The sequence below is a fragment of the Hyaena hyaena genome, unplaced genomic scaffold, assembly GCF_003009895.1.
Source record: "Hyaena hyaena isolate Hyena2069 unplaced genomic scaffold, ASM300989v1 scaffold_217, whole genome shotgun sequence".
Classification (NCBI taxonomy): Eukaryota; Metazoa; Chordata; class Mammalia; order Carnivora; family Hyaenidae; genus Hyaena; species Hyaena hyaena.
In genome coordinates, this window is record NW_024080849.1 from 2,042,736 (window position 1) to 2,055,745 (window position 13,010).

Consider the following 13,010-nt stretch of genomic DNA (forward strand, 5'->3'; position numbering starts at 1 on the left):
CTAATGCCTGGTTGCAAGGGACAAAAAACAAATTTCATCCAGGCTAGGCAAAAAAAGGAGAATTTATTGGCTCACACATCTAACCTCCTGAAGGACTAAAGGAGCTGATCTAAAAGCAACTGGAAGTAAAGGCTCAAAGCTCCTCTTTGTCTTCCTTCTATCTAAGCTTCTGTTATGTATCGATTCCTCACCTAAAGTAAGCAGCATCAGCTCTGGATGATCGTTCTTCAAGTTTAGTAATCAGAAAAGAGTAAAATACCTGCTGACATTCCATGTCCAGTTAAAAGACATCAAAGGGAGGCCTCTGCCTGGACTGTCCCGGGATGGGCCTCCCTCCCCGGGACCTGGTGCTCAGGACAAGAGCAGGGTACCCTCTGGGGTGGGGGGAATCCACTAGAGCCACGTGGCTGGTTCTAGAACGTGGCTGTTGTGAGAAGGGAAGGAGAGAGGAAGGGACAAAAACAGCCAACATTCACTGTATCCACCGTTCTGACCCCTCCTCGGCATGGGGCAAGGGTCCGCTGTGTGTTTCGTGCTGACCTTCCTCAGCGTGGGTCCGCTGTGTGTTTCGTGCTGACCTTCCTCAGCGTGGGTCCACTGTGTGTTTCGTTCTGACCCTTCACGGCATGGGTCCGCTATGTGTTTCGTTCTGACCCTTCACGGCATGGGTCTGCTGTGTTTCGTTCTGCACCCTCCTTGGCGTGGGTCGACTGTCTGTTTCGTTCTGAACCCTCCCTGGCGTGGGTCCGCTGTGTTTCATTCTGACCCTTCCCCAGCATGGGTCCGCTGTGTGTTATGCATTACTGCTCACTAAGGCTGCATGCAGCCTTCATTCCAGCCAAACCAGGCTGTCTCTTACCTTTTGCTTTGTCTCCCTGGCCTAACACTCCCTTTTCTTCCTTCTCAGCTGGGCTACAGTCTCTCCCTGCTTCAAGGGATAGTTCAAATCCAAACTCCTCCAGCAAGGCCTCTTCTTCCATCCTGCACATTCTTTCCTTTCCAAGAGAAAGGGTCTCCTGTCTGTACGTTCAGTGGTGTGTTGGAAAATGTTTAAAAACTGCTCTCCTGAAAAACAAACAACACCTTGATTTTTCTTGTGTGAATTTCCATGGTGTAAATACTCCCACCATGGTTAATTCCCTGCTCTCAGCATGCCAGTCACTGAATGCAGAGCTGGAAAGAGGCGTGCTATACGGTGACATTACACAGAATTCCCACCATACAGATACAAGGATCGAAATAATTTCAAGAACATATATGTTAATAAACTGTAGTAAAATAATTAGAAACTTTGTGAATTTTAATATATTTATTTGAGAGAGAGAGAGAGAGAGAATGAGAGTGGGTGCATGCACACGCACACCTGCAGGGGAGGGGCAGAGAGAGGAGGAGAGAGCATCCCAAGCAGGCCCTGAGCTGTCAGCACAGGGCCCCATGCGGGGCTCCATCCCACAACCCTGAGATCATGACCTGAGCCAAATTCAAGAGTTAGATGCTTAACCAACTGAGCTACCTAGGTGCCCCAGAACATTTACAAGTTTTGAGTATTTATTAACTTTGTCTTTAATGTAATTTAACTGTAAGCTTATGTTATTAATTTTTTAATATTGGCGGTGTTTAATAATCATCTCATAAAATTCATAAAATTAACAGCTACAGTTTTGACTTTTCTAGAATTTCATTTAAACAGAATCATATAGTAGGTAGTCGTGTATCTGGCTCCTTTTGCTAAGCATAATGCTTTTGAGATGTATTCATGTTACTGCATCCATCAGTAACTTGTTATATTTTATTGATGAAAGATGGTCCATCACATGAATAATACCACAAATTTTTAGTCATTCAAAATTTTGGTTTCTAGTTTTTGACTACTATGTATAAAGCTGCTGTGAACATTTGTATACAGGTTTCCATGTGGACAAAAGTGTGGATAAATATCTAGGAGACTGTTGTGTTTTATGGTAAGTGTACATTTTTTAATGGGAATTACATAAAGGTTTTCCTCAGTGCACTTACTATTTTGCACGCATTCCAGAAATCTAGAATTCCAGTTACTTACACCATGTGCTCTCACTAGAACACAGAGTGTGATCAGTCTAAGTTCAGCCATTCTAGTGGGTGGTGTAGTGATATCTTACTCTGATCTTGATAAGCACTTCTTTAATGACTACTAACGCTAAGAACCTTTTCATGTGTTTATTTGCCATTCATCTGTCTTCTTTGGCGAAGTTTTAATTAAAATCTTTTGCTCAATTGTCAACCGGGTTGTTATAGCAGAGTTGTTTTATTCCTGAGTTGTAAGAGTTATTTATATATTCTGAATGCAAGTTATTTATCAGACACAGGTTTTATAAAAATGTTCTCCCAGTCTGTGGCTCTTATTTTCTTAATACTATCTTTGCCCCAACCAAAGACACAAATATTTTCTCCCACATAACTAAAACTATCTTTTTGCTCTTATATTTAAGTCTATTTAATTTTTGTGTATGGTATGAAGTGAGTTTGAAGTCTGTTTTCTCCTTATGAATATCCAATTTTTTGGATAGTACTGTTTTTTTAAAAATTGTAATTAGCATTGTATTTTTCAAAAGTCTTTATTTTTTAGAACAGCTTGAGGTTCACAGGAAAAGAGAGGGGAAGGTACAGATATCTTCCACATCCCCGCCCCCCTGCACATGCATTGCCTCTCTGGGCATCCACACCCCCCACTAGAGAGATACATTTGCCGTAAGTGACAAAGCTACACTGACATGCCCTCACCACCTCAAGTCCATGGTTTCCACAGGGTTCATGCCTGGTGTGGCCCAGGCTGTGGGTCTGGACAAGTGTACAACAACATATGTCTGTCATTATGACAATTTAGAGTATTTTCACAGCCCTAAAGATCCTCTGCTCTGCCTACTCAACTCATCCCTCCCCTCGTTCTCATTCCTGACCTTTTTACTATCTTTTTCAAAAATGTCTGATCTGCTTTTAAACCCATCTAGTGTATTTTTTATTTTAGACATTTTTTCATGTCGAGAAGCTCCATTTGAGTTCTTTACTGGGACCTACTCTTGTCATTTGGACACTTACATGATTTGACTGGTCCTCCCAGTATTTAATTAGGCCTAGAATTTCCTAGACTATCCCACCACACAGGAGGGAGTTTGAGATATACAGATGTGGGTCACCTGGCTTATTAGTTGTGTCACTGCAGGAGAGTCACTTAATGTCCCTGAGCTTAAGAGTGATCCTCTATAAAGTTGGACTGAGTGACAGTGTTAACTGAACGGGCAGGAAATCTGCTGGAGCAGCAAACAGGTGGGAGAGGCATTTGTGGCCATGAGGCCCCTCCTTCTAGTTTTACCACCTCACTGCTTTGGAAGCTGGTTTTAGCCATGAGTCAGAGGAAGGATTAGCAGTCCCTTTGCATTTGGAAGGAGTGGCAGGGTAATGTTTTGGATGCTACAAGTCCAGGCCATACACTGCAAGGTACAGTGTCTGTTCCCAGAACACGCTGAGATGGTGATCTAGAGGACGTCATTCCTGCCCCTGAGAGCCCACAAGTCCCAGAGAGCCACTGCAGCAACAGCAGAAGGGTCTGCCCCATGTTCCTCTTTGGTCATGGGTCCACACCGCCCTTAGACTTGAGAACTCTCCAGGGGACCTCTCACACACACACTTGGCATCTCGCTCCGGCAGGCCGACTGTGTCCTGGATGTGGGAGTTTCAGAGAATGGGTGGCTACTACCAAAGGACCCAGCAAACAGGACAGGCAGAAAGACTAATCAAAGGGCCCCAGGAAGGATCAAAGAACCAGGCAAGCGGTGACGACCCGCCCTGGAACAGTTAAGGAGAGAGTGTCTTTCACAAGACTTATCTACAAACTTATCCGCAGCCTGAGAGGCGAGAAGACAGAGCTGTAAAGGGCAACAAGCTATACAACGGGGGCCAGAGACAGAGCAAAGCCCGTGCTCACATACCAAACAAGGAACCAATTCTTCAGGTTCTTGACACACTCTTCAGATTCTGTGACCAAGGTCAAGGGCACCTCTATGTAAGTCACAGAGACCAAATGCTGTGTAATGCCCAGAGAGAGGGAGCCTCGATCAGCACATCAGCAGGAGTTGTTTGGTCTGGCCCAGGTTTTTTCCAACCTCGGCACTAGTGACATTTTGGGAGCAGACAATTCCTTGTTGTGAAGGTCTGTCTTGAGCACTGTAGAAAGTTCCATGTTACCACTGGCTTCTATCCACTAGGTGCCAGACATGCCAACTCCCGCCCCATGACCCATGACAGCTGAAAAGGTGTTCAGGCACTGCCAAATGTCTCCTGGGCTGTCGGGTCTCCTCGGCTGACAACTACGGAGCTGACTTTCTGGACTTACACCTTAGAAAACCTGATGGCACTAGCAGTAGTACTTCCTGACACCGGAGCTCAGTGTCACATACAGGAGCCTCCGCTCAACAGCCAATATTTATGCTGGTTTACTTTAGCTGTGAGGCAAAAAGCCATCATTTATATAAAAATTTGTCCCGAGCCCTTAACAGAGGGTGGTGGTTAATTACACACATGCCAGGCAGAAGCCCCAGCTGCTCAGAGCCTAGCTTCGTCGCTTACTTCTGTGCAGCACTGGGCAGGGGAACTCCCATCTCTTGGTGCCTGGGTTTCTTCCTCGGTGAGCTCTGGATACTCACAGGGACTACTTCGTAAGCTACCTGAGGATGTTTATGTGTTGTTGTACATGACGCACTCAGATGTTTGGCAAACGGTGAGGCCTGACGATGATCTATTCTAGCACTTCTTGGCTGGGGGCTGGGGTGGCATTCCAAGTTTCATGACACTAACGGCACAGAGATTTCCTTTATCTTTTTTAATAAGTACCCAAAATACTAACTTAACTATCTTGCCACTTAAAATAAAACTGCTTGAGAGCCTCCAATTAAATAGGAGTACACATGGCCCTTAGTGGGTCACACAGGCCGGCTCCTGACTCAGACACTCAGATCATCACTCAGCTGCCCCAGAGGCGGAGTTATTGCAGAGCTTTCACTTATCTTTACTCTCAGTCATCGTGTTTTCCAACCTGCACCTACAACACATTATTGACCAAAACTACAAGGAACACTGGTGCTAAAACACAAGAGGAAGCATATGAATATCAACTAATTCTACAAACGTACCTGGAAATGATCTTCATAAGTCCATGAGTTTTCTTTATTCCACCCAAATTTTAATGCACATATCCAGACACGGCCAACATTTCTAAAGCCAGAGTCCAGACTGTACTATCATAGTGAATTTAGCTGTTCATTTATTAGGAATAAAGAGAATACTAGGTTGTGCTACTTGTCCCAAAGAGCTTACAAACAGCCTGACGCCCACCCAGGTGGACACTGTGGTTGCTTCCCCCCATTCCTCTGACTCTGGACAATGACCCATTCCTGGCCATCCAGGGCCACGGGAGAAGCTGATCCCACCAGAGTCTCAGTGATTCAGTATAGGTGCATCCCATGGGCTCTGGTTTTCAGAAGTGGGGACATGACCTAATTTTAACTTAGGAAATTGGAGACAAGGGTTACTGTTGGTTTCTGCGGGGGAAAGAACTCACACTGCCTTCCTGGAAGTAGAAGAGAAAGCGTGGAGCCCAGGAGTTGTTTGCGGTCATCTATCAACAACAGGCATAGCCAGTAATAATATGGCTGAAGACAAGAGAAGGCGGAACAGAGAGCTGAAAACAGACGAGACCCTGATGACACCATCAAGTAGATGAACCAAACCGACTGACAACCCTCCCCACTTCCAGCAGAACAGGCTCAGCCGGCTTGCACTGGGGTTTTCTTATCTGCATCCTAACACAATCTCTCTGCTATACCTTTAGCTTTCCTATTTAGAAATAAACTTTAAAAATCATAAAAACTAAGTTAGCTAAGTGCGGGCTAGGAGAATGGTCAACATCACATCAAAAAGCAGTTTTTGTCTGTTTTATTTGTATAGTCCATAGCTTAATTTTTCCAAGACTTTTGCTTCCACCCAAAATGGAGTAACAAAGACCAATTTACACTTGTATCTGAAACAGCAAACAATCCATAAACACACCTGAAATCATAGTTTTTCAGACACTACACATCAGGTGAGGACAGAGAGTGATCCCTGAGAAAGGAAACCAATAATGTAAGCCTTACACCTTCCCCTGTATACTGCCTGCGGAGAGAGCTTCTAGGTGGTGACCCCGGGAGGGATAACCAGAGCGGGGCCCCTGCCCTGAGGAGAAGGAGTGGAGTGTCCAGGGCAGCAAGGAGGTGACAGTCCACAGGCCATAGCAGCAGAGAAGAGAGCTGCAAAGAGAGGGAACCATGAAGGTCGTGTCCTGAGGGCCCTTCTCAAGTCCTGCGTGGACAGTGATGACTGCACATATAGAAGGAAACCACATGAGAAAAGGGAAAAGAACATTCCCGTAGGATTAGACTGGGGGCGGCACCCAGTGCTCACACAGCCTAAGAGGGCCAGTTTCCACTAGTCAAACCGAAAAGCTTGTAATCCGTGAAACACTGGGTGGACTGCGCAGAAGAGTTCTGCCTTGGGAATGGAGAATAATTAGTCTTAGGTCAAGTATGGCTCTGGTCCTGCCAAAAAAATACCTTAACACTGAGACTATAGTGGAGACTAAATGATTCCCCCCAACATTAACTTCATCTCAGAACAAAGTTCTAGAAGACTTATCACAGCACCCAATTAGATAAAACTCACAAAGTCTGGCATCCAGTCAAATATTATCAGGCTTTTTCAAAGTAGCAGAAAAATAAGACCCATAATGATGAAAATAATAATTGAAGCTGACCCGGATATGACACAGAAGTTGGACTTGGCAGACAAGAACATTAAGACAATTATTATAATTGTATTCCACATATTCAAAAAAGTAATTCAAGGAAAATATAAAAAGACTGAAGTTGGACTTTTAGAAATGAAACCTATTAATGTCTGAGATGAAAAAAATACACTGGCTGGGATTAACAAATCCTATATGTTGAAGAAGGAAAGACTGGTGAACTATCCAAAAGGAAACATAAAAAAAGAATTTTGGAAAATGGAAAGAGCATCAGCGAGCTGGCAGGCAACTCACGTGACTCTATTTGGATAACTGGGGTTCTTCAGAGGGGAGGAGACAGAAAAAATATTTGAAGTCACAGTGGCTTAACATCTAACAAATTAGATGAAAACTATAAACCCAAAGTTCCAAGGAGCTCAACGAACTGCAAGCACCAGGAATATGAAGAAAACTAAATCACCAAATCACTAAACCAGGGCACATCACAATCAAATGGCACAAAACTAAGGATTAAAAGACCATCTTAAGCACAGCCCGAGGTAAAAATAAAACTTATGAAGTATGGAACAAAGACGAGGATGACAGCAATTGCTTGCGGGGCACAATACAAGCAAGAGTACAGCAGAGTAACTCTGAGGTACTAAAAAACAAAAACAAAACACTGACAGCCTAGAACTCTTATCTGCTGAAAATATCCTTCAGAAACAAAAGCAAACTGAAAACATTTTAACACAGGCAAAAGCTAAGACAGTTGTTAACAAACCTGCACCCCAGAAATGGCACAGGGAGTTCTTTGGGCAGGAGGAAAATACCAGATGGGCAATCTGGATGTTCACAGAGCAGAGCATGTTCACCTTCATGAACAAAGATGCAAGAATTTTAAACAAAATTTTAGTACATTTAATCCAAAATTTATAAAAAGGACAGTATATCATGACTAACTGGGGTTTATCTTAGAAATCCCAAGTCGATTTAACTTTCAAACATTAATCAATCAATTTGGTATTTCACCAAATCGACAAAGTAAAAAAGAAAAAACCATATGGTCATTTTGATAGATGCAGGAAAAGTATTTTCAGCACCTACCCCAAAAAGTAAATTCAATATCCATTTCTGACAAAAATTCTCAGCCAAGTAAAAAAAAAAAAGAACTTCCTCAACCTAATAAAGGTCATCTATAAAAAAATCTGCAGCTACTGTCATACTTAATAATGACAGACTGAACTCTCTTCTCAGATGATCAGAGACAAGGCAAGGATATCCACTCTCACCATGTCCATGAACATTGTACTGAAGGTTCCAGCCAGTGCAGTAAAGCAAGCAAAGGAAACAGAAGGCATCCAAATTTCAAAAAAAGAAATAAAATGATCTCCATTTACTGATGACATGACTATGTAGAAAATGCAGGGGAGTCCACAAAAAAAGCTTCCAGAAACTCATGATCGATCTTAGCAAGGTTACAGGATACAAAACCAATATACAAAAATCAAGTATATCTCTATATACTATCAACAAAAAATGGAAATCAAAATTTTACAAGTTTATCACTATAACCATGAAAAACATGAAACGTTGCATTTAAATCTGACAAAAGATATAGGAGACATGTATATTGGAAATTACAAAACACTGCTGAAAGATTATTAAAGATCTAAATCTATGGAGAGATCTACTTTGCTCATCCATGTTCCAGAAAACTCAGTACTGTAAAGATGTCAGTTCTCCCCAAATTGATTTACACATTCGACACAATCAAAATCCAGGTGAGTTTTTTTTAACCTGATGAGCTCATTCTAAATTTCACATCGAAATGAAAAGTACTTAGAAAAGACAAAACAACTTGAAAGAGAAGAAAGTTGGAAGGCACATACTCTATCTTATTTCAAAACACTCAAAGCTACAATAATCAAGTCTATGTGGTATCGACATTTTAAAAAGATAAACAGGGGTGCCTGGGTGGCTCAGTCGGTTAAGCGTCCGACTTTGGCTCAGATCATGATCTCACGGTTCATGGGTTCGAGCCCCACATTGGGCTCTGTGCTGACAGCTCAGAGCCTGGAGCCTGTTTCAGATTCTGTGTCTCTCTCTCTCTCTCTGACCCTTCCCTGCGCATGCTGTCTCTCTCTCTCTCTCTCAGAAATAAATAAAACATAAAAAATTAAAAAAAAAAAAAGATAAACAGATCAAAGGAACAAGACAGAGCCCAGAAACAGGCATACAGATAACTAATTTCTCACAAGGTGCAGAGGCAATTCAGTGGAGGACAGACTTTTTAAGTGGTGCAAAACCAACTGGATATCCTTACACACACCGCCGCCGCCACCGCCGCCACCGCCACCACCACCACCATTACCACAGTTTGGTCTATACTTCACACCATTAATTATTTAAAAAGTAACTCAAATCATAGACCTAAATTTAAAACAGCAGGTTTATGTATGGGGAAAAAAAACCCCAAATGTCTAGCAATATGGAACGGATAAACACACTGTGCATATTGATACAATATAACTCCAGTTGGCAATAAAAATGAATGAGATATTAATATATGCAACAACATAACTGAGTCTCAAAAAATAATTATGCTGAGTGGCAGAAACCAGATTAAAAAAATAAAGAATAGATAATACATGATTCCATATATTCTCATAAATGGCTGGTACAGAGTCTAGGAGCTGCATAGATGAGAATTTCTGTCCAATCCCCCTTTTAATGGCTGAATAAACTTTGGATGCTCACTCATTCTCTGATTCCCAGTTCCACCCTTGTCAAATGGGGATAACCACACCTCTAGTTAGTGAACTGCCCAGTGCCTCAGTTTACCACCTGTTCAACAGGGATACTAAAATTACCAACTTCATGGCATTATCAAGACAAAATGAGTTAAATTTGTAAAGTACTTTTTAAACAATTTTTTAAGTTTACTTATTTATTTTGAGAGAGAAAGAACACAGACAGGGAACAGAAAGAGAGAGAGAATCCCAAGCAGCCTCTGAACTGTCATCGTAGCGCCCAATGCTGGACTCAAACTACCTAACCATGATTTCATGACCAGAGCTGAAATCAAGAGTTTGACTCTTGACCAACTGAGCCACCCAGGTGCCCCTGTAAAGTACTTTAAAATAAGGCCTGGCACAGATTCAATGCTTCCAATTTATTTAATAACTGTTTACTAAGAACTATGACAGGCCAGGCTGATTTTGAGGATTACTGTGAACAATATTCGGCTACTATGTAATCTGCTACTATGAGGCTACTTTATGGCTCATGCTACCTGGGGAAAAAAGTCCCCAGGGTAGATATGTTTTCAAGGAGAACGACTGTGTAAGGTCTGGGAGTCAATCAGGGGTGCTTCCCTAAGGAAGTGTCGTTAGTTAAAACCTGGCCTCACGATTGGTAGAACTTTGGGGCTCTTTTTCAACCAGCGCTGCTCTTTTTCTGCTTGGTTCTGTTTAGAGGGGTGTCCTGGTGTGGGGCAGAAGGCTCCTGGGATGACCGGATATTCAGGCCTGTTCCGATTCACCAGAGGAAGCCTGGGGCCGGGGAGCACCGGGTCCCTAGACACAAGCACTTCTGGGACTGTCTACCAGGCCAGCAGGCTGACTTCCCGGCCCTGCGCCGGTGCAGTGGGACAGAACAGGATCAAAGAAAGGATGCCATACTCGCTTCATCCACGGGGTGGAGTATTTTAGCCAAAGAAGGGACCTCCGGAGGCGGTGAAGTCCTAGGAGAGAGAGAGAAGCCTGGACTTGTCCAGAGTCACCCCCACCAAACCCTCCTCCGCGGGTAGTCAGTCATCAAACTTCTCAAACCTGGGGGCTGGGCCACGGCCTAACCTGGTAAAAGAAAATCCTCTCGTCGCGTTAACAAATTTAAAAATTTGAGAGCCAAAATGGGGCCAGGGGAGACCAGTGAGTCTGACCCTTTCCCCACCAATGAGAAATGCGAGCGCCAAGAGGTGAGCGAGGAGTCCTGGCCGAGGTCGCACAGCCCGGCCGCGTGGGACCAGCCCAGAACCCAGGTCCCCCGACGGCCTGTCACGTCTCTCTAGCTGAGCTGCCTCCGGGACGTTCGGACGGGGTCCCTGCCCTGTAGACCTTCCAGTGCAGGTGTGAACCCATCCACATGTTTTTACTAAGAGGTACAGTCTGAGCGGGAAAACACGTGCAGCGAGGAGAAGGCGGAGGCGGACACAGCTCTCCCGGGGTGGAGTCCCCTGGGTCTGGCGTCCCCGGGACCAGTTTCCCGAGTTTCCCTGGCAGCCAGCTTGTGGCTGCGGCTGCGCAGCGCTCTCTCCTAGCTTCTGCTCCCACCGTCCCTCCCCGGGGAGGCTCTTCTCAACCTCGGTCCAAAGGTGCCACCACTTACCTAACGCCCCAAGTCTCCGTCGTTCTGCTGTTCTTATGAGCACGTGCCTCTACTTGACGTGACGTTACGCACACACGCATGTGCGCATGCGCGGGTTTACATGCAAGCACGCGCGTACCCATTCAACGTGCTTGCGCATGCGTGCGCACAGCCCACGTTTACGTTGCTCTTGTTGAAGCATTGTTTGTCCGAGGATGTAATCTCAGGTAAATTCAGGTTAGCGACAAATTGGTGCGTAGAAGATGCCCAATAAAAATATAATTAACAAAAATGGGAAGGCCGTGGATTCAAGTCCTGATTAATCTGTGAAATGGATTATTGTAAAGACCTAATTAAGTAATCTATGCAGAATCACTCTGGCACCTGCCGAGAATAAAGAATTGAAAGGGGTTAGATTAGATTAAAGGACTGTAGGGTAGTGCCCACTCACAGAGTGGAGGACTAGCAAAACCAAGAGGCCTGCATTGTGATAATAATTAAGATTTATTTGCATTGATTGGTTTTTCTGTTTTATCCCTTCTGGTTTAAACGAAACAAAACAAAAATCCCTGCTACAGGCACGGAAGGATACACACATCTCAGCACAATCACCTAAAGTAGGAGTGCGTGGGGGTGAGACACTGTCTGGGGCAGCAGCTAAAACCTGCATGGGACCGCTAATTTGTAGATAGGTACAAAGTTGACTCAGAAATGTCAGAAGCATTCCCTGTTTACAAAACGAATTAATTAAGGCTGGTGAGCAAGAAAGCAGAGGAAAAACAGAAAGGAAAATAAAAGCAGCCAGAGAAATGACTGGTGCCTAAAACATAGACCATGGACAGCGAGAAACTTGATTTCCCCAGCATGTGTCCTCAGGACTGGCTTCGAAGCCCCCAATAGAGTGCAGGATCTGGGGACAGGAACTTGCCATACCACAGCTTCTTTCTGTTAATAGGCAGTTGGTCAGAAGCCAGACCTGAAGGCTAAACTACATTTTCAAAATGTATTTCTTTTCCTTGGTACTTTTCATCAGTTTCAAGTCAGGAAATTCAAAGACTCTGACTTTAAATATTTCCCAAGTTTTCAGTAAAAGTTTTAAAAACTTTCATATTAAGAAAAGTGGGGCACATTCTAAATAAAGATAACCCCATGAGTTTGAGACAATGGGAACAGTTTTGGGAAACTGACATATTTTGTTGCGCTTGGAAATCTTGTTCCAGGGAAATTTTCTAAAGAAAGCAGCCATCTCCTGCTTGCCAATGACCTGGAAATTTAACCACGCCTTAGAATGGCTATTTTGGGCTCCAATTTTAAAAGCATAGAGAATTCACCATTAGAAAGAACTGAAGGCTTTCACATTTTCAGTCATGGGTTCTCCAAGGTCTTGGCTTCCTGGACATGAAAGTGTCCTGACAGACAGCTCCTTGTCACCCTACTTCTCAGAATAAGGCCCTCTGTTTGCAGGGGACGGGCCTGTTCTCCCTCGAGTAGGATGACAAACCCCTCTTTTCCATCAGTCCTCTGTAAATGCTGTGCATGACTGAGTCCTCACTCTTTCCAAAGCTGATTTTCTAACCAAAGGAAGACAAAAATTTAGTCTGAATTTTAAGAGCCCTAGACCACTCTAAAGAGCAGAAAGACATGCCTGGGCTGTTGTTTGACCAGAAAAGATGGTTGAGGGGCCACTTGAGAAATTGCCCTGAGTCAGAGCTAGAGCAGCCAGCAGCACGGGGCTCTGAGCTGGCAGTTAGTAAGGCTGTTTCAGACAAGTTGCTGATCTCTCTGATTCTCAGGCAGCTCCCCTGTGAAAAGAGCGCTAATCAATTCTGCCCCAATTGCCTGCTTGGTT